A 25,918-nucleotide genomic window follows, 5' to 3' on the forward strand; every position below is an offset into this window, starting at 1 on the left:
ACTGTGCCTGTCTGAAATTACCTGATTATACCTTCATGCTTTACTGACAGTTTGGATGGATGCGGAGTTCTAAGCAGAAAATTATTTTTCTTCTAGAGGTTTCTCTCTTCTAGCATACAGGTATTCAATGCTATTTTGAGAACTACAATTTCATTCTTATTCCCATCTCCTATTATATGTCCTGGGATTACCACTGCCCTCCCTCCTGTCTACACCTTTTGGGTTTAGAATATTTAGCTTTGTTATTCTGTAATTTTACCATGACATGCCTCACAGTAGTTCTTTTTAAAAATCCATATGTTGAGCAAACATTGGATCCTTTCAACCTGATGAATCATGTCCTTCAGTTCTAGGAAGATTTTCTCTTGTTTTATCTACGTTATTTTTATTCCTTAGATTTTTTAAAAAGTATGTCTTTCTCTTGTCATTTTTAAAGAAGTCATTTTAGTTAGATATTAGACATCTTGGATTCATTCTTTCATTCAATTTTTTCTCCTATTATCACTTTGTCATTTTGTTCCATTTTCTAGGCTTTTTCAAGTTTATCATTCATCCCTCCTCTTGCATTTTGTCTATCTGCTATAATATTTTAAATACCCAGGATCTTTATATTTTTCTCTGCACGTTCTATTTTTGAAGAAACATCCTATTGTAATTTCATAAATCTAATACTTTAAAATTCTGCTCTCTGGTTTGTATCTTTTTTTGTTTTGTTCTCTTTTTTGTTATCACTGTCCCTTACATGTTTGGTCATCCTTGACTATCTGAGTTGTGCTGTAAGAAGCTGTTATGGGCAGTCCTGTGTCAGTATGTGTGCACTGGAGGTGCTTAGTTGGTTCAGAAGTTTTATGATGATAGGGTGATTGGATAATGAGATAGCTGTATTTTAGAATGCCAGCCTCCATATATCCTTATATGTGGGTATTTTCTCAAGCCCCATTATGTTTCTCCAGAGCAGAATACTCACATTTTAGTCTTTGTTCTAGTACCCTGGAAGTAAGAAGTTTGTGTCCAGGAAAGACAGATGTGTGTCCTTTTCCTCATAGTTTCTTACTAGTGCCTCATTTCAGCAAGACTTTGTTTTGATATTCTTAGTTCAATTTTCCTGAAGTTTTACACCTCTAATCTCTTGTAAGAATGGGGAAAATGTGGTCTCATAGCTGCATGTAAACATGGAAAGCAATTTGGTGACCTAAGCATAGCTTAGAGACTTTCTAACAACCCCCGTATTTTCAGTGTTAAGATCTTTTTTTATTAGTTCTCTATACTGGTACATCCAAGTCCTGAGTGTTTCCAGGTTTTCAGAGGCGGAAGGGTGAGGTGGCACACTTGTCACTGTCACCTATGCTGTTGGCACATGAGCTTCAGATTTCTCCACTTTGCCAAGTTATCTATTTTCCGTCTTCCAAGACTTTGTTGACACCTCTCAACCAATTTTACTTCTTCCTGTTTAATGTGTCTTTGTACTATTGTGTTTTTAAAATTTCTTAGCTGCTATTTTAGATGTGTTTCTGAAGGCAGCAGAGATACACTCTGAGTTCCATATGCCATGTTTCTCCTGAAGACTAGGCTATATTTAAACACATGTTGATCATGAGATTTGTGTTAATATGAGATTTGGTGTTATAATTAACTTCTAATACCAGAGTTCTGTCCAGACAAAAATGTTTCTTAATACATACATAATATAAGGTTGGATTCAATTTGAATGAGACACTCAAGAATAAAACATAGTATGGTTTTACTGGCAAATGCTATTAGGTTTGGGCTGGGTATTAGATAATATTAAAGCTGAATTTCTAGACCAACTAAAAGAAACATCTCCACCAAATCATGTCATTTAATATTCCTTGTTTATAAAAAGGATATAAAATAACTATTATAATAATATGTAAATGGCCAAAAAATTTACAAGAAAAATATACAAGAATAAACCTGTGGTTGAAGTTTCTTTTTTCCCCACTACCTAAGTTTTATTTACTTTCTTTTAAAATAGTTATTTTTTAAAATTTATTTTATTTACACCATATATTTTCTTTGAAACTATTTTCATCACATATATTAACCTATGTATTCTCCCACAGTGGGGAAATGTGCTGTAGGTATACTATGTCCTTGTGTATACAGGTGCGTAATATGTGTGTATAGTACGTATTACACATATGTAAATACGTGTTCTTGCCCTGCCCTCATTTAGCATGCTGTTGGATAAAGAGGACACCAATTAACTTAAAATACATATTTATTAGACTCTCCCTTTGAGAACACAGCATTATCACTGAGAGGTGGAAAATATACCAAATGTGCAAGGAGTCTGTGGCATGCATAAGGGAGGTTATGGTTCCCTTTTGACATAATCTGGTTACAATAAAAATATTGAATCAATGTGGCTTTCATGTTCTTTTTACTAATTGTTTTTCCAACAATTTTAAATGTTAAGTTATAACTGAATTGCAAATAGATGGTATTTTTTGTCTCTGTGACAGAAATGAAGCATAGTTTTGCATTCAGGAACTATGTCTTTCTGTGACTAAAGGAGAAATCAACTGAAACCTACAAAACTATTGAAAGTTAGAGCTAAGACCAGACAGTGATGTAATCTCTTTCATTTCAGACTAGAAACAAAAAGATTCACATCCTATCAATTGACCCAAATGTTCACCCATTTTCTCACATATACCAATGTGATTATGGTAAGAATTATTAGGTTGATTCCCTCTGCTTGATAAAGTATCAATAAATTCTTACAGCTGCATTGGGAGGATCCTTCTAGACCTCTCAAGCTTTAATTGTGGCACAATAAATTTACTCAAAAACATTCATTTGGAGCATACTATCTACTGGATACTCCATGGGTAATATAAAAAACAATCATTTTTTATGATTGATTGACTGCTTATTATCTTGAGACAGGGTCTTTGCTCTGTTGCCCATGTTGGAGTGCAGTGTTGCAAACATGGCTTACTGCAGCCTTGCCTTCCTAGGCTCAAACAGTCCTCCCACTTCAGTCTCCAGCGTAGCTGGGACCTCAGGTATGTGTCACCACACCTGGCTGGATTTGTTTTGTTTTGTTTTGTTTTGTTTTGTCCAACGAAGAATCAGGTGCAGTCCCTACCCTCAAATTGTTCTCCATGGTTTGGAAAGTATAGACATATAAACTTGTTATTATAATAGAGTAGGAGATGTTAGAAGTTTATTTAGTATGCTGCAGGAGTCACTGAATAAGATGCATATGAAAGGCATAGTACCATGAAATAATCCAGGCTTTGGGGGAGCAATATGAGGAATTTCATAGTGCTAAGACATGCACAGAGGCATGGAAGTTGGGATAGAGTAGGTAGACAGAGGAGGCTACAAACAGGAAGGAATCAGTTCATAAACAGCTTTGCACTGATTGAAAAGCTTGGCCCTAAGCAGTAATAAGACACTCAATAGTCTGCATTTCAGAATCATCTTGCTAGCAGTGTAAAAATTGCAGGTAGGACTTGAGTGTTTGTTCCATAAAGACAAATCTATCCATTTAAACAAAGGGACCCAGTTATATAAGCACAGATGCTCCTTTTTACAGAAGGACTGGAGAGATTCTCTTTGCTGCGGAAGCTGTTGTGCTCTTATCTCTGGGTAAAATTTCTTATTCAAAGTCATGGGAGAGGAGGTTAATTATAATTACTTTAAACAATAGTAAACAAGTATCATTTAAAAATCAGATAGGGCTGGACGCAGTGGCTCACACCTGTAATCCCAGCACTTTGGGAAGCCAAGGCAGGTGAATCCACGAGGTAAGGAATTCAAGACCAGCCTGGCCAATACAGTGAAACCCTGTCTCTACTAAAGCTGTAAAAACTTAGCCAGGCGTGGCGGCGTGCGCTTGTTGTCCCAGTTACCCGTGAGGCTGAGGCAGGAAAGTTGCTTGAACCTGGGAGACTGAGGATGAAGTGAGCCGAGATCGTGCCACTGCACTCCAGCCTGAGCCATGGAGCCAGACTCAGTATCAAAATAAAATAAAATAAAAGTCAGAAATTAAAAGAAAATCTGCTTTAGAAAAACAGATATAAAAACTGATGAAGAAAGATAAGATTACAAGATGGTAGCTTTTCATGTTTTTAACTTTTAGGATGTTTACTTATCCTATGGTATAGACAAAAAACCCACAGTCCGTGAGGGTTTATTAGGTAACACAGGCCATCTCCCCTTCATTAGTTAGTGAAAATGCATTCTAGTGTGTCAATCTGACAATCCTATGGAAAAAAAGATGGAGTGAACTTTGCACCTATTATACTGTTGATCTTTCTTTTTGAAGCAAGAAAGGAAGTACAAAAAAATCGAACAGTGAGATTGTGGGTTAAAATATTTCAGCTGCTATTTAACATAATTTTTGGCGTTTTGCAAATAGTTTTAATTAGTCTTTTTAGTAATTACTGGGATTCGCTGGTGGTATGATTTTAAATATACTCTGCTACTGTAACTATTGTTTGAGAACCTTTGTAAAATCCTATGTTTTCCCCTCTTTAATCATAATACTAATTGAGGAAGCATGTCCGGTAAAGCATAAAGACAATTTTGCTTAAGATAAATTTTATAACATTGAACTTTTTAGGAAAATCTGACATAATATAACTACAATTAAATGAAGAACCAAAGTAGTGTTTGCCATAGCAGCTTCAGATGAAATCTATTTGAAAGACAAGACAAACAATAACAACCAAACCCATATGATCAGGCTAATGTATGTATAAAAAGAGCAGACCTTGCTCTAAAAGTACAAATCATTCTCTCATTCACCTCAAATTTTATTTAGGAATTTTCCCCATTATTTACATCAATATTTTGTTTGATATTTACAATGCACTTTATATACACAAAATCAAAATCTTAACAAAAATTACCAGGGATATGATATGCTTAAGGAGCAAGAAACTGAGAATTAATAAAGGTTGACTACTTCCAAGTCATACAAAGGCTAGACTTAACCTCAACGGAATTGAAAGATTGGGTTTTAGAGCCTTTACAATTCTAAAGGCAGTGACTAAAGGCTTCGCAGATGCACAAATGTCAGCAGCTGGTTTTTTTTTTTTAATTATTTTTATTTTTTCTTGGGGGCAGTCACCTTTGGCTATTTAAAATTTTATGTTAAGTTCCAGGGTACCTGTGCAGGATGTGCTGGTTTGTTACATAGGTAAATGTGTGCCATGGTGGTTTTTAGCAGTTATTTTAAATTAAAACTGGAAAGGAGAAAACTATATGAAGATAAGAAGCCAGTTGGTATGGAGAGAAAAAAATTGCAAAGATCTGTAAAAATTTGTATGAGTGCTTAGAAATAAGAAACAAGTAGAATGGTGATTTGTGTTAATATGATTTAGATGTAGTAGATACTGGCGTATCTGTGGATTAAACTAAAGGATTTCATTTTGTGATGTATGTGCCAATTTGGAAATATTCTAGCTCACATCTAGGCATAAAGCTTTTTTTGGATGCTTTGGCCACATAATGAGTATAAGGACAAATTGCAAAAATACTAGATAATAAGCTATAATTTATAGTAATCTTCATAAATTCTCTCTAGATTTTGGCTAGCCTGCTTTCAAGGAGCTCTTGAAATTTTAGGCTTACTTGAGAATTTTAGTTTGTCATGGGGCCTCTATGCAGGGATCCTGAGTAATTTTTTGTTCCTATAGTTCTCTTGGGCCTTCCTTTTAAAGAGACTTGTAGTTATAGAAATGTCTTAAACATGACCAGCCTGCACAAAGATGGAAATTCTTATGAATTGCCGTAGGGGAGACTCCAACTGTGAATGGTTAGAAAGTCATTCAAGATTTCAGCAATTCCTCCTAGAGGTCCCAGATTTCTGAAAAGATGCCAAAATCTGAACAAATGCAGTAGATGGTTGATGGACTTCCTAAAACAATGTTAGAAAGTAACAGATTCAGCATATCTTTACCCAGTATTTTCCAAGCATCAAAGAAAGACACAAAGGATAGAAATCAGACTATGAATAAAAGTTAGAATTTTAATACAAATGGGACAAAATTATCTATAAGACTTTTTGAGTTACTGATGCACATTGATACTGAGTGGAATATAGGATATTCCACTCTCACCTTTCATCCCCTGCTCTGTGCCTGGTGAGTTCAATATTTATTGACTGCATCAACTAGGCTCTCTTGCTTTATGGCTTCTTGTTAGTTCAGGTAATGGGAAATACCAGCAGAATATTAGAAGATAGAAGGAAAGACAATATGTGTTATTTACTTCCCTGGCTATCTGCCAGTGCACATGTTATCACATGTTGGTTTTCTTTACGTGAGGTTAGGTTCTTATTAGTGGCCCTCTTCAACAGTACAGGTCTTTCTGGGTTCTGATAACTTCATCAAGCCAAGGTGTGGAAGTAGCTTCCAGTTAACCCAGGACGATCCTCGATCCTTTCACCCTGTCCATCCTCTGTAAACAGTCAATATATTAAGCTCTCCTCTATTAAGAACACATCTTTTGAGTGTGTCATCAGTTGCTGACAAGAGCTTGGCCGACACACAGGCACTGGATGGTCATGTGATTATTTCTGCATGTCAGATGGGCTAGTGATCTGCAGACAAATATCATGTGCTTATTGCACGACAGCCACCAGGGGTATCCCTAGTGAGAGTTAGTGTGAATAAATATCATTATTTTTAAAAGTTAATGATGAATATTGATTATTTTGGTACAGAAAACATTTCCTTTGCCCTAGGGTTCATATGTAGCATGCTCATAATTTAGATTGCCCTAGTTAAAATTGGTATGACATGTGCATCCTGGTTACCTTAGAGATCGTGTCTCCTAAGTGGAGAATGCCAATTGCAGTGTGTAGGGGTGCTCAGAAATAGCATCTGTTTCTGAACTCCAGGAAGATACAGAAGCGAGGAGTTTTTTCAGGAATCATCAACTGTAGTTTCCCCTAGGTTACGTGGTCATATATACCAACGTAGTGTTTTTTGGGGGAAATAGCTTATAAATCATCTATTATTCTCACATCCTGGAAGACTGGTAAGCCTGGAGATTTTCATTTAAATATCATAGAATTAAGTAGTAATTTGAAAAAACAGACCTATGGATAAATATATGGTAAAATACATATTAACTGCAGCATGTAATTACATAGGATATAATCACATCGGTGGTTGTTATAGGCCAAACAATAGTAGAGATGCAAGATGTACATTAAGAACAAATGGTGTTATTCAAAGGCCTAAGACTCAGAATGCACTCAGCAAAGAAAGAGGGTCATATGCTATTCACTGTCAGAGTAGCTACGAATATATCCCTATTCCCTGAAAAGTCTATCTTTTAGAATGGGAAATGCCCATTGTACTTCAGTGGTACCTTAGTAAACTAGTATAGTGATAATTCTACACCCTACAGCTGTTTTAACAAATATTTTACATTTTCCTTAGTGAGACCAAACTAACATGTTCTTTCTCTAACGTGATTTTCAATTCTAGTTCAAAGTTAGGGTTTCAGGGAAGACCCTGGCACTGGTTCTTTTGATGGTATCTGTTGTGGCAAAGAGACTCTAAGGTCTTTCCTGTGGTCTCTTTCTCCTGGTGTCCAGATTGTATAATCCTGCCCCACTGAGTGTGGGCAGGACCTGTGACATGTTTTTAACCAGCATAACTTGGGAAAGATGATAGGATTTTACTCTCTTTATTATGAATCATTATATAAGTCTCCACCTTGCTATCAGACTGGTAATAGAAGGTGCCCCTTTCCCTTGCTGGTTTTAAGGAAGCAAGCTGCCATATTGTGAGAGGGCTTATGGAAAAAGCTACAGTCAAGGAACTTCAGGCAGCTCCTGGAGCTGAGAGAAGCCTCTAGCCAACAGCCAAAGTCAAAGCCGTCAGTCTTAACAGCCACAGAAAATGAATTCAGCAAACAACATGAGTACATGGAAGTGAATCCATCACCAATCAAGCCTCCAGATGAGAACCAAGCCCTGGTTGACACGTTCATTGCATTCTTGCAGAGGACCCAACTATGACATTTCCTACCTTAAAGTGAGAGATAAAAAATAAATTTTTGTATTAAGCCGCTGAGTTTCTTACATATCACAGAACACTAACAAACCTGCCCAATACATACGTGGTTAATAAACACTGACTGAGGACCATGAGCCAAGCATTATTCACAGTATTTAAGATGACTGCAGAAGCCAGAAATCCATGCACAAAAGGGAGTCATGGAGGCAAATTCATAGGTGGTAAAAGTGGTTAAAAATATCAAATGGGTAAGATGATTCCTTTCACACGCAGACAGGGAAAACTATTTACAATGTCTAACGACTGTTCTACTTTAAGTAGATGTGAGAATGAAACAGACTTTGAAGGAGATTTACAGAATAGTATTGAAATTTTTTATCAAGTTCTATCAATTAAAGTTTGATGCCATATGTATGTATTTTTGCCATTCTGCCATCCAGGATAAGAAATTGCTATTTTCTGCCATACGAGGGTGTATATTCTTGCCACTATATCCTGTAACATCAGGCAGAGATAAAACTTCACAAAACTCAGCAATGCTAAAAGAAAATCTGTGACTTGCCTTTGTATTCACTATCCACTGGCCTACATCTCTAGAAATCTATATCCAATTTATACCAGATGGTTGGTCACAGTCTTAGGTGAAATTTTCAGCAAAATTTGAGTGTCTCAATTTTTTGAATGAAAACATTAAACACAACAGATGACACTAACGGGCAGAAAGAAAAGAAGTTAAAGTGGGGGATGCAGATAGCATGGGTAATTTTTTTTTTTAAGCGGCAATGCTATTTGAACACTCTTGCTAATTCTTAGGCTTTCTGGTTTTTTTCAATATCTGAGGCATTAGGGGTTTACATCAAAGTTACAAAAGAATGACTACACTCAGATGAAGCCTTTCTGAAGCAGTAATTAATATATGAGGCCATTGACACTAGAATTAATGTTGGAAACCATTCTCAAGGTGATGAGCAAAATAAATGTGCCATGGAAATGCCCCAGAATGCTGCACTGACATTGTTGGGTCCTATCATTGATCATCGATGATAGCAAAGAAGCGATCACTCACAAGGCAGAACTAATAATAGACTTCAAATGTGGAAGGAACCTTACTTCTATGTTGGGTAACAGTCCATATTTAGCAAATAGTTTTTTTTTTTTTTTTTTAACTGCCCCAGAGGACAAAAGCAACAATTCTCCAAGCTTGCTTCTCTGTCTTTCCCTGCTGCATTGCAGGCAGCATTGGAGGGCAGTTAATTAACTATAATGACCAACTGTACAGGCACTGCAGACAGAAGCAGCTCTACCCGATCCAAGCACCCAAGTAGACTCAAAATTCAGGGAATACTTAGGTATAACAGGTTTGGGGATATATCCACTGTTTTTTCCAGGGGTGGTAAAGGTGCCATGGTCAACATTGGTTCAATCATTGGGGTCCCACAAATTAAACCATTTATTTCCTTCACAAAAGGGCCTCTAGTGGCCTGAAAGTATCAGTGGCAAGCTGGGGTTCCCAGATAAAATGGATCTTTTGTTTGGTGCATCATACAGTTTAACCAGTCTCAGTGTGAAAGTGGACTTTCAGTGCTCCCTCACTCTTGAACTCGTGGCTGCTGCATTTTTGTCCTCTTGATACCTTCTGATTTTCATTATCAGTACTTGTAGATAACAAACATTTTTCCATAATAAGTAAATAATAAGGTCTAAGTAATACTCAGAGAGGAATAATACCTGTGTTTGGAATTAAAGAGTAAAATAAATAACCGTTGGTCTATACTACAATCTCATGTTTGTTTTTTTATTTTTCCTGGAAGCATTTATTTGAGATTCATGAGCAAAGCTGATATCTTTGAATAAAACTTTGCCATGATCCTTCGTTCTCACAATCTGAACAGAAATGTGCTTATGTTGTGCAAATTGTATTCCTTTGATTGTATAAGTCTCCAAATATTTGTCAATAATATTTTTGCTTTTAGTCATGCGGTTAAAAATGCCACCTAATAGTATACCTTTTTCCTCTGAACTTTTCTATATATTAAATCCAGTTTTGTAAAAGTATTAATATGAATGATACATATGTGATTACCTAGAGTGAATAAGATTACAGTCAATCCAGGGAAAGCATTGTGTTTGTCTAGAGATTCCTTACCAGGAATAATGTAAAGAGGAAGTATGTGTGTTTACTTATGGTAATAACAATACAGCTGCCCAGCAATCAAGTTAACTTGACTGTCATCTTTATCAAGCAGTATGTTTACACAGGGGACAATCTGAGGAAGGAAAATCTGTATTGTGTATGAACATGATGAAAATGTATTTCTAAACACATTGAGCCTCTAATGTCTGAAGTAAGATGACTACTTAAAACATGATGTTTAGAAAGGTGTCGATTATACAGGACACATTTAAGACTCAGTCATTTCAACCTTTCTCCAAAATCACTTTTTCAACATAATTTATTCTAAATATAGAATACAATATTTATTTCATTGAAAAGAGATAAAAGATTTTGCTATTTATAAGTGCGTGTTTAGGTAAGTAGGTAGACATGTCAGTATACGTGTGTATAAATGAGTGAGAATTACAGATTAAAAAAATACTTTAACTATTTAAAATTAATTTGTCCATAAAAGGATAAGCCAGGTTTATTTTAACTAAATTAGCTAGATAGCTTTTTAAAAATTAAACATTCAATCAATCATGAAAGTGTCAGAGGCGTTTAAACTAGAGAAACTCCATCTTGAATAGGGGCTGGATAAAATGAGGCTGAGATCTACTGGGCTGCTTTCCCAGATGGCTAAGGCATTCTAAGTCACAGGATGAGATAAGAGGTCACCACAAGATACAAGTCATAAAGACCTTGCTGATAAAAACAGTGCGCAGTAAGGAAGCCAGCTAAAACCCACCAAAACCAAGATGGCCACAAGAGTGACCTCTGGTAATCCTCACAGCTACACCCTCACCAGCGCCTTGACAGTTTACAAATGCCATAGCAATGGCATGAAGTTATCCTACATGGTCTAAAAAGGGGTGGCATGAATAATCCACCCCTTGTTTAGCATATCATCAAGAAATAACCCTTGCGGCTGCTCTGTCTATGGAGTAGCCATTCTTTTATTTCTTCGCTTTCCTAATAGACTTGCTTTCACTTTACTCTGGATTTGCCCTGAATTCTTTCTTTCGTGAGATCCAATAACCCTTTCTTGGGTAGGGTCTGGATCAGGACCACTTTGTTGTAACCAAAGAATTTATTTTCATTTCTTTCTAATAACTTACTTTCACTTAAAGAAGATGAAGAGAACGGAGCTTCAAAAGGACTGTTCAAAGTGCATTTGGATATAATAATTACCCTCTTCCCTGACTTCAACAAGTATACTTAAATCAACTTAGATAAATTACCAATTTTACACCATAAGCAGAAAATCAGGTGCACAAAAAAGAGAAGACTTTTTTGTTGTTATGGAGGTGAAGAATGCCACTAAGTAGAAGGAAAGCAGAGTTGGGTCTTCCCTCTGCTAAATGATTATAGGAATGCGGAAGAAATGGGCCTTAAAGCACAGGCAGAAGGACTTGAGGAATTTGCTTTTAACTGCCAAAAAAGGAAAGAGTTGGAGGATTAAAAAAAAAAAAAAAAAGCTTACTAATGCTTTCCCACAGAGCTTGTCCAAGGCACAACTCTGAGACTGCCTCCATACCAATGTGAATAAAATTACTGTGATAATTTTCCCCAAAATAGTTGCATTAAAAATACTACATTTCACTGAGGAAGGCAGTAAAATATATTTGTAATATACATGGGCTATGGAACGAACTCTGGGTTCCAATTCCAGTTCTTTCTCTTTTCTATTTGTGTTCCTCAGTCATGTTACTAAGCCTTTATAAGAATCATCTAAAAATGGGGCCAAACATATATTCCTCCCATGATTGATTTGAGATTTATATGAGAGAATATATGTAAAACCAGCCAGCCCAGTACTGGTTAAAATGGGGGAGATGGTCCTGGTTTTATTCCATTAAAGGAATGTAAGGCTCCCACAGCAGGTTATTTTTATGAGGCTCTACTCCAGATCCAGAGCAATGAGGCTGATAACTAAAGCTTCTCAAATGGTTGTTTGACCCACCCCCTAAATGACTTAAAAAACGCTAATGTTGAATCACAAGTACAAACACCTGTAGCAATCTTTGCAAAGTAATTTGGGTAGCTTCATGGGATTTGGGGCAGGGGGCTGCAGGGAGCTAGAACCCAAGACTCCCCAGTTATGTCATCCAGCAATGTTGACCAAGTTCAAAGTACTTTCAGATTGACAACTTGCTCAAATGCCATAGCAATCCCATCAGTAGGCAGTATTCTCCTCATTTTAAACATGAAAATGTTGAGGAGCAGGATATAAAGTGGCTCGTAATGGTGGTGCTGGGATTTTACCCAATATTTTGGATTCAGAGTCAATGGACATTTTCTACTTTGCCCCCACTGAGATCTACTCTATGGTTACAAATAACAATGTATGGTGGCCTAGTGGTGATGGTATTATATATATAATGGATCATAAATAACCAAAGTATTTTCTCCAAGACACTGCGACTATTAGTAAGAGTCCCTTTGTTGTAATGATAAATAATTAATACGTAATAGCCACCAAAACCAATGAACAACAGCAACAACCATAAACTTAGAGCCATACTTTCCCAACTGCTGCTAAAAAGAAATTTTTACTTATTTTATCCTTACATCAATGAAAAGAAAGATTATCTTGCTGAATTTTATGATTTATTCTTTGGATAGAAAAACTCAATTCTGCAGGTTCCTTGGTAAACCTGTGTATTAGTGTTGAGATCAGTACCACTGTTAACCTTTCCTTTGCCAGCAAGTAGCAATTACAGGATAACTAGAGGGTAATTCCAGGGCTTTGTGTCTTTGATTGCAGGAGTAATATGAACCATTCTAACTGTAAATATGAATTATTTAACATATGCTTTCTGCAGAGTAGAAATACATTTTAATGATTTATTTCACCTCCTTAAATGCACAATTTTCCCTTTTTTAGAATCAAGTGATTTCATAAATATAGAAAGTTTAGAACACTAGTAAGAAAACTTGAAATAAATCAAGAAACATTTTCTTCATTTAAACATGGCTTAAATTGAGCACAAAGCAAGATTCTCAGAAACATTGAATAATTGCATGATGACTAGATTTTTTTCTTTTTCAATGAAATAGATAAAAATATTCAGTGCTTCCATTTATAAACCATTCAAGCTGTAGTTTAAATTACCTAAATTGTTAAATAAGTGAAAACGCAAAAATTTTAAATGGAACTTTCTTCTACTTTTACTGCTCGTTTCTTTCCCTTTCTCTTAAGCACTATTTATTGCATATCCTGTCTCTATATTTAGTTTCCAATCTCTGCTTTCTACTTTTTATTTGCTCCACCTCTCTTTTCTTTCTTCTAAACATTTACAATGAAGCCCAAGTATACATAATCTATTTGTTTACTCATTTATTTTTATTCTTTGAAGATCTTTCTTCTTTCTTTATTATTTTCAGTTCTTCCCTTACTTAGTTGCTTTCATTATGACTCCACTTCACACTTTCTCTTTCCCACTCCATTAACTGAAGTTTCTCTCATAACTATCCCAACACATCTCATTCCAATATTGAGTGGTTACTGTATTATTCATTACCTCTGGTGTTAACAGAATCATGGTTCCACATGAGGTGGAGTTTGGGAAAATGAATCAACCACTCACTGCTCACTGACCTACTCCATTGATAGGCTAGAGGTCACACTAAGACAATGATGAAATAAAACAGTATATATCTTATAAAAATTGTCTTGTAAAAATTCAGTCTATAGATTTATATTTGTTCTTCTGCATAAAAACATACCCATTATTTAAGACTTGAAATTTCACTCCATGTATGTCCATAAAGACATACTGTCTTTGTGTCTACTTACTACATAAAGAAAATATATGTATTTTTTAAGACCCCAAATAACTTGAAAGTGTTGAAAGTTCACTTTTATTCCTTATACTTCATAATAAAATGTCTAACAATTTGTTTAAGAGGCTACAACCAACAGTAGTAAAGAAACACTATTAAGCAGTAAAATAAAGAAAATTTGAAAGTCAGGCATATAACCCAGCATGCTTTAAATCTTACTTGTTCTTTAGATCCCACGGGTGTTCACCAGACGTCTCCCTAAACAAAGAGGAAATGTGACAACAATTAAAATGTGAAAACGATGCTTTTAAAATACTGCTCATTTAGGAGATGCATGTTTATATTATTTAGCGAATAGAAATGTCAAATTCCAACAAAAAGTAAAATTGTTTGTATTTTGACTTTTCCTTTCACACTTGCTGTAAAAAAGCAATTTAAAGTCTTCCTTTTAAAGCAACAAGAAGCAAAACATATTATGATTCTGGGAAAAGAAATGATAGTTTCCAAATATTAAATGTATTCCCTAATCAAAATTACACGTGGTAGAATAGAAATAACATATAGAACCATCAAGTGTCATTAAATAAAAACAAAATTGTGCTAGAAAAGCCTATGAAGAATTCTTACAAAAGGGAGTATTTTTCGTAGTGAAAACATTTGTTAGGATTTTAATTTCTTGGTAAACATAAAAAAGCCCATTGAGTTTCTTTAAACAACATTATAGAATTTCTATTATAGAAAGACAAAATCTCCCAGACTATAATAATAAGGTTATAAAAGAAAGAAAGAGGCCGGGCATGGTGGCTCTCGCCTATAATCCCAACACTGGGAGGCTGAGGCAGGCAGATCACAAGGTCAGGAGTTTGAGACCAAACTGTCCAACATGGTGAAACCCTGTTTCTACTAAAAATACAAAAAAATTAGCCAGGTGTGGTAGCAGGCACCTGTAGTCCCAGCTACTCGGGAGGTTGAGGCAGGAGAATCACTTGAATCCAGGAGGCAGAGGCTGTGGTGAGCAGAGGCTGTGCCACTGTACTCCATCCTGGCAACAGAGGTAGACTCTGTCTCAAAACAACAACAAACCTGGAAGTTTATTATTAATATAATTTTTTATCAAGGTTGAGAAAGATACAAGTCCAAGAAAGTGTTGTAGTGTTTCAAGAGTTTTATAATTTATAAGTAACTCTAAAAACTGTGCACCTATGTTGGCACTTTCTCCATAATTTCCGTTAAACTTGTTTTCTTTTTTTTTCTTTTTGGAAGAGTGGAAATGAAGAAATTAACCTGGGCTCTATGTGAACAGTTGAGGCAAGTGGAGACATTAATTCATTTCTGTAAATTTCTAGAAATTAACAACTGATCTTGAGTTACATAAAGCTTATCAGTGGTGCTCTGCATACATGGAAGGGAAAGGGAAGAGGGAGATATTAAAGGTCCATAAATAAACTTTTGGAGCTGATGGATATGATTGTTATCTTGAGTGTGCTCAAGAGTTTCTAGGCATATACTTGTGTCTAAATTCATCAAATGGTATGCTTTGATGCATGCAGTATATTGTATGATAATTATACCTCAAGAAACCTCTAAAAAGTGTAAGGATGTGAAATATACATTTAATGTAGAGCATGAAATGCATGGATAAATCATTCAATAAATTAATGGGAGTTGGTATTCTTGTGATTTTTGTTTTAAAAGATTATCTGTTTGCTGTGTGCAGATTATGTTGAGGAGACAATGATAGGAGGTGGAGATGAAATTTTTTAAGAAGGCTTGGACCACCATATTCACAGCTGATGTAAAAGATGCTGGATGGATTTATGATACAATTAGAAGTTACAAAGAAAAGGCTGGCTGAGACACTGAATGTGAAGGTAAGACAAAATAAGGAACCAAGAATGATGGCCAGGTTTCTGGCTTGAACAACTGGGTGCATGTGCTGCCATCTGAGATGGTGAAGACTGAAAATATAATAAGATTTAAGTGGAATAGAAGAATTCCATTTTGGACATATTATATTTGAAATGCTTGTGAGACAATCAAATGGAAATGTTCAGTTGGGTAAGGGTTTCTATAAGCCAGAGGATAAGTCTGAGTTACACAACTAATTTTGAGACTTGCCAGCTTATACCTAAGAGAGTGAGTGGCTGTCATGAAGTGGACGCAAAGGTCATTGAATCAGAATAGATAAAAGCACCCAGAGTCAGGATGCTAGATGACGTATTTACTTGGATGTGTATATCCTCTAAATAACCAGAATGAGAGTGAAAAAGAGTTCTAGGAGCCAGAAGCTAATTTTAATTATTTCTTGTGTTTTTTACAGACTAATGCTTATGTTTAAATATTCACAGTGTAGGTGGTATGCAAAAATATAATATTTTTGCAATTAGTCTAATGTGCTGCCAGTTTAACCTTTAAATTGTCTTCAAAGGTCTGTGGATGGCGAATGATTTAAGAAGTATTTTAAATCACTTCTCCTAAAGTACATTTCTTAAATAATAAACACATCTTTTGTGACATAAACACCTTAAAAATCAAATTAGAAATGAAGTACAGTTATATGCTGCATAACATGTCAGTCAACAATAGACTGCATATATGACAGTGGTCTCATAAGATTATAGTAAAGCTGAAAAATTCCTATTTCCTAGTGATGTGGTAGCTGTTGTAATGTATAGCACAATGCATTACTCATAGCATGTACAATCATGTATGGTGCATAATATTAGGTTGGTGCAAAGTAATTGCAGTTTTTGCCATTAAAAGAAATGGCATTAATACTTGATAACAAATGACTGTGTTACTGGTTCATGTATTTTCTATATTATGCTATACTTCATATTGTTATTTTAGAGCGTACTCTTTATTTAAAATAATGTTAACTACAAAATGGTCTCTGGTGGTATTCTAAAATAAGGCATCGTTATCATAGGAGATGACAGCTTCATGTGTGTTATTGCCCTTGAAGACTTTCTAGTGGGACAAGATGTAGATAGATAGAGAAGACAGTGACACTGATGATTCTTACCCTGTGTAGGCCTAGACTGATGGGTGTATTTCTGTCTCGATTTTTAGTAAAAAAAAATTTTAAGTACACAAAAAATTTAATAAGAAAAATATGTAGATATTAAGAATAGAAAGAAATATTTCTGTACAACTGTATAATGTGTGCTTTAAGCTAAGTGTTATTACAAAAGAGTCAAAAAGTTCAAAAAATGTTTATAAAGTAAAAAATCTTAGCTTACAGTAAGAACACATGGACACAAGGAGGGGAACATCACACACTGGGGCCCGTTGGGGAGTGCAGGCGGTTGGGGGGAGAACACTGGGACAAACAGATAATGCAGGCGGGGCTTAAAACCTAGATAACGGGTTAACAAGTGTAGCAAACCACCATGGCACATGTATACCTATGTAACAAACTTGCACATTCTGCACATATATCCCAGAACTTAAAGTAAAATAAAAATAGAAGTGAAAAAATATATGAAAGGAAAAGTTAGCTTACAGTAAACTAAGATTAATTGATCACTGAAGAAAGAAAATATTTTAAAATACATTTGCCATAGCCTAAGTGTGTACTGTTCATAAAGTCTATAGTAGCATGCAGCCTTGTCCTAGTTCTTCACATTACTCACTGCTCACATGTTGATTTACATAGAGCAACTTCTAGTCCTGAAAGCTCCATTCATCATAAGTGCCCTACGCAGGTGTAGCATTTTTTATCTTTTGTACCATATTTTTATTGTATCTTTTCCTTGTTTAGTTATATTTAGAAACACAGACACTGGCCACTGTGTTAGAGTTGCTTACAATATTCAGTACAGTAATATTCTATACAGGCTTGTAGCCTAAGAACAATAGGCTATACCACATAACCTAAGTGTGTAGTAGGTTGAACCATTTAGGATTCTGTAAGTACATTCTGTGATGTTTGCACAGTGACAAAATTGCCTAAGGATGCATTTCTCAGAACCTATTCTTCTTGCTAAGTGATGCATGGCTGTATAGAGCTTCACTAAGATTTTCAAAGAAGTCAACAAAATTTGCAGAACTTGAATACTCTTTCTTTGCAATATGTACATAGAATATGGAGAAACTGTAATATGATTTGCTGAAGGTAGCTGTAAAATCTATATTGGAATACTAAAAAATCAGTTGCTTTTACATGTTCATAGAGATCAATCACAGAAATAGAGCAAACAATATTGGAATTATAGTGTATTGTTATAGAAGGAAAATAAAATGCAGAAATTTCATGGCTGGCATAACTGGCATTTTTCAAGGTAATGTTCAGCCTGAGAATAATCCATGGTAGATTTGATTTTGTTAGTTTCCCTTGGTTTTGAACATTAGAGGATGTTGGGAAGTCAACATCCCAGATTTCTGTTTCTTCATTTGTAAAATGAAACTAATACAGATAACTTTACAGGGTTTTGGTAGGAATAACTGGGATAAAGTGAATTCAAATGCTTTGTACAGTGTAAAGTACGACAGACTACACAAATAACACCATCACAACAGTGAGATATCATAGCTAAATGTGGCACATGATATTACTCAAAAGAAATATTCAGTGGATTCTCAGTTAAGGGGAGGGTCCAAGATGGCTGAATAGGAACAATTCCAGAGTGCACTTCCCAGCAAGAACAATGCAGAGGGTGAGTGCCCACCGCATTTCCAAACAACTTTTCACTGCCCACAGACGAGGAGATTCCCGGGTCAAAGTTTATCATGGATATCAGCCTGATGCAAAAATCTTCAATAAAATACAGGCAAACCAATTGCAACAGCATGTCAAAAAGCTTATCCATCATGATCAAGTAGGCTTCATTTCAGGGAGGCAAGGCTGGTTCAATATATGCAAGTCTATAAACGTAATCCACCACATAAACAGAACCAAAGACAGAAACCACATGATTATCTCAATAGATGCAGAGAAGGCCTTCGACAAAATTCAATAGCCTTTTATGCTAAAAACTCTTAATAAACTAGGTATTGAAGGAACATATCTCAAAATAATAAAAGCTATTTATGACCAACCCACAGCTAATATCATACTGAATGGGCAAAAACTGGAAGCATTCCTTTTGAAATCTGGCACTAAACAAGGATGCCCTCTCCTACCACACCTATTCAATATAGTATTGGAAGTTCTAACCATAGCAATTAGGCAAGAAAAAAAATAAAGGGTATTCATTTAGGAAAAGAGGGAGTCAAATTGTCTCTATTTGCAGACAACATGATTGTATATTTAGAAGACCCTATCACCTCAGCCCAAAATCTCCTTAAACTGATAAGCAACTTCAGCAAAGTCTCAGGATCAAAATCAAAATGCAGAAATCACAAGCATTTCTATACACCAATAACAGACTAACAGAGAGCCAAATCATGAGCAAACTTACATTCACAATTGCTATAAAGAGAATAAAATACCTAGGAGTACAACTAACAAAGGATGTAAAGGACCTCTTGAAGGAGCACTACAAACCACTGCTCAAGGAAATAAGAGAAGACACAAACAGATGGAGAAACATTTCATGCTCATGGTTAGGAAGAATCAATATAGTGAAAATGGCCATACTGTCCAGGGTAATTTATAGATTCAAGGCTATCCCCATCAAGCTACCAACGACCTTCTTCACAGAACTGGAAAAAAACCACCTTAAACTTCATATGGAATCAAAAGAGAGCCCACATAGCCAAGACAATCCTAAGCAAAAAGAACAAAGCCAGAGGCATCGTGCTACCTGATTTCAAACTATCCTACAAGGCTACAGTAATCAAAGCAGCATGATACAAAAACAGAATTTTCCAGGTTGTTACCAAGGTCTGGAAATAAATATCAACTCTTCATATATTAATTAATGTTTGTTTTGGTTTTCTTTCTTTCTTTCTTTTTACTTTGTACACTTTGCTGAAGAATATGAATTTTTGGCACACATGATAAACACAAAAGGTCTAGGACCTTCTCTTGGTGGATTTCTTGGACTGAAACATGATTCTGAAATATGATTCTTCTATCATTTCCATTCTTCTACTTATACTTAGTTGCTTTCTTTTTTTAATCTTAAATTTCAACTTTGATTTTTAGATACAAGGGATCCATGTGCAGGTTTGTTACATGGGTATATTGCATCCAGGTAGTGAGTATAGTACCCAATAGGCAGCTTTTCAACTCACGTTCCCCTCTCTCCCTTATCCATCTAAGTCCACAGTGTCTATGGACTATAGACTGACGTGTTTATGTCCATATGTGCTCAAGATTTAGCTCCCATTTGTAAGTGAGAAAATGAGGTATTTGGTTTCCTGTTTGTGAGTTAGTTTGCTTAGGATTATGGCTTCCATCTCCACCCATGTTGCTGGAAAGGACATGATTATTTTAGTTGCTTTTTTAATCTTATAATTTACTTTCTTTTCTTCTTTTCTCTATTTCCTGTGATATTGCACAGCTCTCTCATTATCTCACCTTCAGTTAAGATTAAATCATAATCATCATTTTATACCTTTTCTTTTAATAAAAATAATACAAATTTTTATTTTGAATAAAGCAATTTAACATAATCACCGTTAAAATTTACAAATTACATTGAAGGAAAAAGAAGAAAACAAAAGTCGTTCATAATTCTATCACTGAGAGATGATTGCTACTGACTTTTGGGTATATAGCTACCTAGTCTCTTTTCTATACATTAATATATATTTTATAAATTAATTAATGGTGTAATGTTTTCATTTTTTACTTACTTTTCCATGAGTATTTTTAAATGATGTGAATGTTTTTCTACAATGTGTTTAGGTAGTGCATAGTTATTTCAAATTTTAATATTATGGATGAAGCATAATTTGTTAGACCTGTCAAAAAGGCTATTGTTGGTTCTTTTTGTTGTTGTTGTTGTTGTTTTTTTGTATAAACAGCTTTGTGACAAACATCCTTCAGGCTATAGATTTGCATGAATCATGATTAATTCCTGAGGATGAATTGCTAGATGCAGTTAAGCCTGCATATTAAATTACAAAAATTATAATATCTATTGACAAATTACACCCCAAAAACATAGTAACATTTATCACTCCTATGAGAAAGATAGGAAAGTGCCAACTTCTTTCACACAGAAGCTAATAGTAGATATTATCACTAAAATATTTTTGCCAATGTGATAAATAAAATTATATCTTTTATTGTTTTAATATGTGTTTCTTTGGTTATCAGTTCTGTTGAAAAGTTTTTTTTTTAATTGTATTTGTTAGTTTCTGAAATGCTCCTTCATGTATTTTTGTCTAACTATTAGAGCACATGTCTTCCACAATTAATTGTAATAACTTTTTCTATATTAAGGATATTGATTATAAACATAAAGTTTTGATTAAAAAGACCAGTGATGACTTTAACATTTTAGAATTAACTTATGCCAAGATTCATCCTAAAACCCAGAGAAAGTTTAACAGCTTTTTTACTTCAACTAAATGCAAAAGTGATTATAAATAGATGAATAAATTTAAGTAAAGTTTTATGGCTTCATTTTTATTACCTCCTTTTCATTCAAATTTGAATCAGTGTTGCATTTAGCTTATTGTTATTTAGTCCCTTGTAAATTTTTTTGGATTATTTGCATAGATACATTTTTATTCACTATTCCATCAGTTATATTTTACTTTTTCTTTCCCTTGAAAGTGTGTAAGCATTTTTCATTGCTTTATTATTACTTTGTTTTTCCTTTATTACACTGAAAGAGCAAGATGGTGTGGCTAAACTTTTCTTGAAATTTTTTTCTAAAGAGGGAGGCTTTACTGGTATGGCTAAGGTTAAGACAAGAGCCAATCTGCAGTACCATCTTTGTGAAAGGTTTTTCTATGTTCTGATAAGCTGCCCAATGCTTTGTCTTAATGTTGATGTCACTGTATAGAATGTGACTTCTTTGAGCTCAGCAGCAAAATTGGGAATGCAACCTTAAAGGAATTCATGAGCAGATGTATATTCCTGCGTATATGCCTCTAGACTTTGATTTAGACATTCTTAATTCTCTGATTAAAAGACTAGAAAATCCATGGAGCTTCAAAGATTGTAAACTGGCTAATATTCACTAATGGTTAGCAAATAAGTATGCCACAACGACAATGAGGAGAACTGAAATAAAACACATTAGTATAATGCTTTATAATCTGTTCACTACCTCATGTAACATAATAATTTGGGAGTGGGTAAGGAAGATATTGTAATAGAAGAAGCATGAGCTTTGTAGATATATTTAGTAGTCACATGATCTTGGGTAAGTCAATCTCTCAAAAAAGTCAGTCTCCTTTTCAATAACATAGATCTAAAAAAACAAAATAACACTTATCTTTCATACCTTCTATGGTTAGAAAAAGTAATGGATATTTAGCACTTAATATTTATCTCAACATTTATTTATTCAACACATATATTTGAGCATCTACCAGGAGTTCTTTTCTAGACACTAGAAATTATGGTCTGCTCAGATATACATTTTATGCTAATAGGTAACGGGTAATAAATGACAAAGACAGATAGAGATAGATAGATAGACAGGTGGATGGATGGATAATTTCAAACAGAACTAAGTGCTATGAAAAAGATTAAACAGGGTAATGTGGTAGTGAATGGGCAGTGTTGGGTAATGCTATAGAGGATAGTCAGGAAGCCCTTATTGATAGCTGATAATTTGAGCTGAGACATTAACAAAAGAAAGAACAGCCATGGCAAGAGGAAAGGGGTAAAGACCTCTAGAAAAAGCAATAAATGCAGAGGCTCTGGCCCAGGGGCAAGCTTTAGTGCTTGAGAACACAAATGTATCCAGTGTGGTTGGATCATGGTGAGCCATGAAAAGCCTGGTTTAAGAGGAGTGAGAGAGGAGGTATAGGCCAGATATTAGATTATATAAGGCTCTGTAAGTCATGGTTAGTTGACCACAGTAAGGTAACAGAGAGCTACCATGATAATAATGAGGAGGAAGACAAGATCAAGCATATTATCCATTGAACAGCTTAAGAAGCAGTGTATTCATTTGTCTAAATGTGACAAAGCAATGTAGTCATGGAATCTGGTTTCTTTCTATTTCTTTTTAAAGGCATTTGCCAGTTTTCTGCATTCATATTAATGCCGAAAAGACATTTACAAGATTCAATAGATTTTTGTAGGAATTACATCTCTGAAATTCAAACTGCTTTATTTTCATAAGAATTGTGATTAACAGATACCTTTACAGAGTTCTCATTCTCTACCAATGGCATGCTCCAAACCTGTTTTCTCTAAACTACACTCTCCTACTCAGATATTTTAGCCTTATCAGCCAAAGAAAGCATGTTTCAATTCACATTCCAGGAAGGAATCTCCCCATCCAGAGCTTTGTCTCTTAAACCTACTTTTGTCTGTTTCAGCCTTCTGCTTGAGTGCTGATTTCTTTTTCCCAGTTATGGCTGTTCTCCTTCACTGGATACTCCCTTCTCTATCCTTGGCTCTGGCACCTACTATGTCTGGTGTTCCACCCATTACTATTTCAGATTGTACCTCAGCTTTCTTGCATGACATCTGGCATACGTTCTGAATTTTGTCCAGCTCATTTACTACCTGCTCGCTCTGCTTTTCCAGGTGGATTTGCCAAATGTAGCTATCAACCAAGAAAGAATTTACTCCCCGACAAGGCTCTCTGCCTGGATTTAAATTAACAATAACCTTAATTTTGAGAAGAATATACAACATATACATTTGCATATTAGACTTTTATCCATTTGACAATAACCGTTATGTGGAAAATGAATCCTTAAAAATGCACATGTACACTGTACAAATGCTCCAATTTTGTTTGTAGTTATATAGAAGTTTTAAAAAATACTGATTCCGTTTAAGAAGCATTTTTAAAAAGTTACTCTTTTAAATATAAATTTTGGATTTTGGCATCAATATTATTAACAGGAAGAGTGTACTACTATTCAGCGTTGATGTGGGGCTTTCAACCAAATTAATTTCCCTAATTCCAGCTATTATACTGCATATTTGTATCATGAAATCTTCAAGCGCTATCTATCAAGAGGTCTCAGTAAAATCAGAGTACATTTGAAAAGTCCTAACACGTATCATTGAGGTGATATGGGTTGTAATGAGGAATACATAGGCTTAAAGAGATAACAGGGTGTTTAGTGATGGTGAAGTCTGTGTATCTCTAAGTATGGATTTCATTTATTTTACATTTTACATAAGATCTGCTTTGTCGGACTTATCCTAAATTTTTATGTTATTGACTCATGCCCTTCAAACTAACTGCCATTTTGTCTATTAATAGTTCCTATCATATAAAATGGTGATTAAAAAAAAAAAAACCCTGTGATGAAAAAATTTTAGCCACATTTAGTTTCTTTACCCTCTGCACCAGGACTCATTACTTTAATCTGTAATTCTTTGTGTGAAATCTCATCAAGGGCTCCTTGTGTAAGTAAACATATCCCCCACCATTGCATTTCCCATTCCCTGACAAAGCATTTGCCACAGCCTTTCAACGTATCCACAGAGCAATTGCAGAAAACCTGCCTATCACAAATTGATGTTGGATATCCCTTATCAAATCACTTTTTCCAACACATTTTTTTATTAAATCTTCTAAATATATTTCTGAGAATTCTTCTATACTGGTAAGATAATCAGGCAATATTTGCTGGAGCTCACTAAATTACGTCTTCCGTAATAGTATTATCCTCCCTCCATTTCAGCTGTCAATATTCTCACCACTCCATATACAAATAAATCACAGAGCTAAAATTATAGCAGGTCACTTGACTTTCTATTTAGTTCGTGTTAGTTTTATATTTCTGATATTTCATTTCTCCTTCTAAAACAGAAATGTATTACATTCAGGAAAATAAATCTTTACTAAAACCCAGAAACCTAAACTAACAATTAATTTGGTGACAATATAGTGGGGTATCACAGTCAATTTATAAATCATATAAGACTTGATTAATAAGATCTATGTTTTTACGCTATAGTAACTCCATTTAATCATCACTCCGTCAACAAATATTTACTGTGTCTTCTCTGTGAAAGACATTATACTAAGTGATATGAGGCACAGAAAGAAGAATCAGTCTCCAAGATATTGGCAATCTGGCTAGGGTACAGTTCTCATGCATTAATTAGAAATAGTAGCACATGGGAAATGCCAGCTGAGTAGTACAGCTAATGCATCTCATGAGATGAAATCATAGTCCTGTGATGGCTGGGGAAGTTTGCCCAGGCGAGTGAGACTTTAAGTGAGAGAGACTTACATAATATTAGTCTTTAATTATGTTGAAAGGAGGACAGACATAAAAGTAGAGGCATGAGCAAGGAATGAAAATGGGAGGCACAAAGTATTTTGTAGAGCTGCAACGTCCAATATGGTAGCCACTAGTCACACATGGCCATAGGGCGCTTCAACTGTGGCTAGTAAGATTTGAGATGTATGAGGCTGGGCGTGGTGGCTCGTGGCTGTAATCCCAGCACTTCAGAAGGCTGATGTGGGCAGATCATGAGGTCGGGAGTTTGAGACTAGCCTGGCCAATGTAGTGAAACCCTGTCTCTACTAAAAATACAAAAATTATCCAGGCATGGTGGCTCATGCCTGTAGTCCCAGCTACTTGGGAGGCTGAGGCAGGAGAATTGCTTGAACCCAGGAGGCGGAGGTTGTGGTGAGCCAAGATTGTGCCACTGCACTCCAGCCTGGACAACAGAATGAAACTCTGTCTCAGAAACAAACAAACAAAAAAAGAATTGAGATGAATGATTGCAAAGATTCAGTATGAAAAATAATATGAAATATCTCAATATTAGTCATTAATTATCACCTATTTAAATGAGACTATTTTGGCTATACATTGGGTCAATATAATATTATCAACACTAATTTCACCTATTTATTGTTACATTTTATAATATGGCTACTAGAAAATTTAAATTATATACATGGTTCACATTTGT

The 25,918-nt window shown here is 35.1% G+C and overlaps 2 protein-coding genes across 44 annotated transcripts in view; one reads left to right on the plus strand and one right to left on the minus strand.

The window, feature by feature from the left end:
- The window catches only part of PTPRD (protein tyrosine phosphatase receptor type D), a 2,321,819-nt gene that overhangs the window by 697,561 nt on the left and 1,598,340 nt on the right, over nucleotides 1-25,918 (minus strand). For all 43 annotated transcript variants that reach the window (XM_032290736.1, XM_032290738.1, XM_032290724.1 and 40 more), the window contains one exon: nucleotides 14,170-14,208. The gene's annotated coding sequence lies outside the window, so the exon portion shown is untranslated. The remainder of the gene's footprint in view (nucleotides 1-14,169; nucleotides 14,209-25,918) is intronic.
- LOC116559690 (uncharacterized proline-rich protein-like) overlaps nucleotides 1-25,918 on the plus strand; it is a 282,439-nt gene that overhangs the window by 148,726 nt on the left and 107,795 nt on the right. The gene's annotated exons all lie outside the window — the stretch shown is intronic.

Source organism: Sapajus apella, unplaced genomic scaffold (genome assembly GCF_009761245.1).
Source record: "Sapajus apella isolate SASKATOON/1434 unplaced genomic scaffold, GSC_monkey_1.0 scaffold24, whole genome shotgun sequence".
Classification (NCBI taxonomy): Eukaryota; Metazoa; Chordata; class Mammalia; order Primates; family Cebidae; genus Sapajus; species Sapajus apella.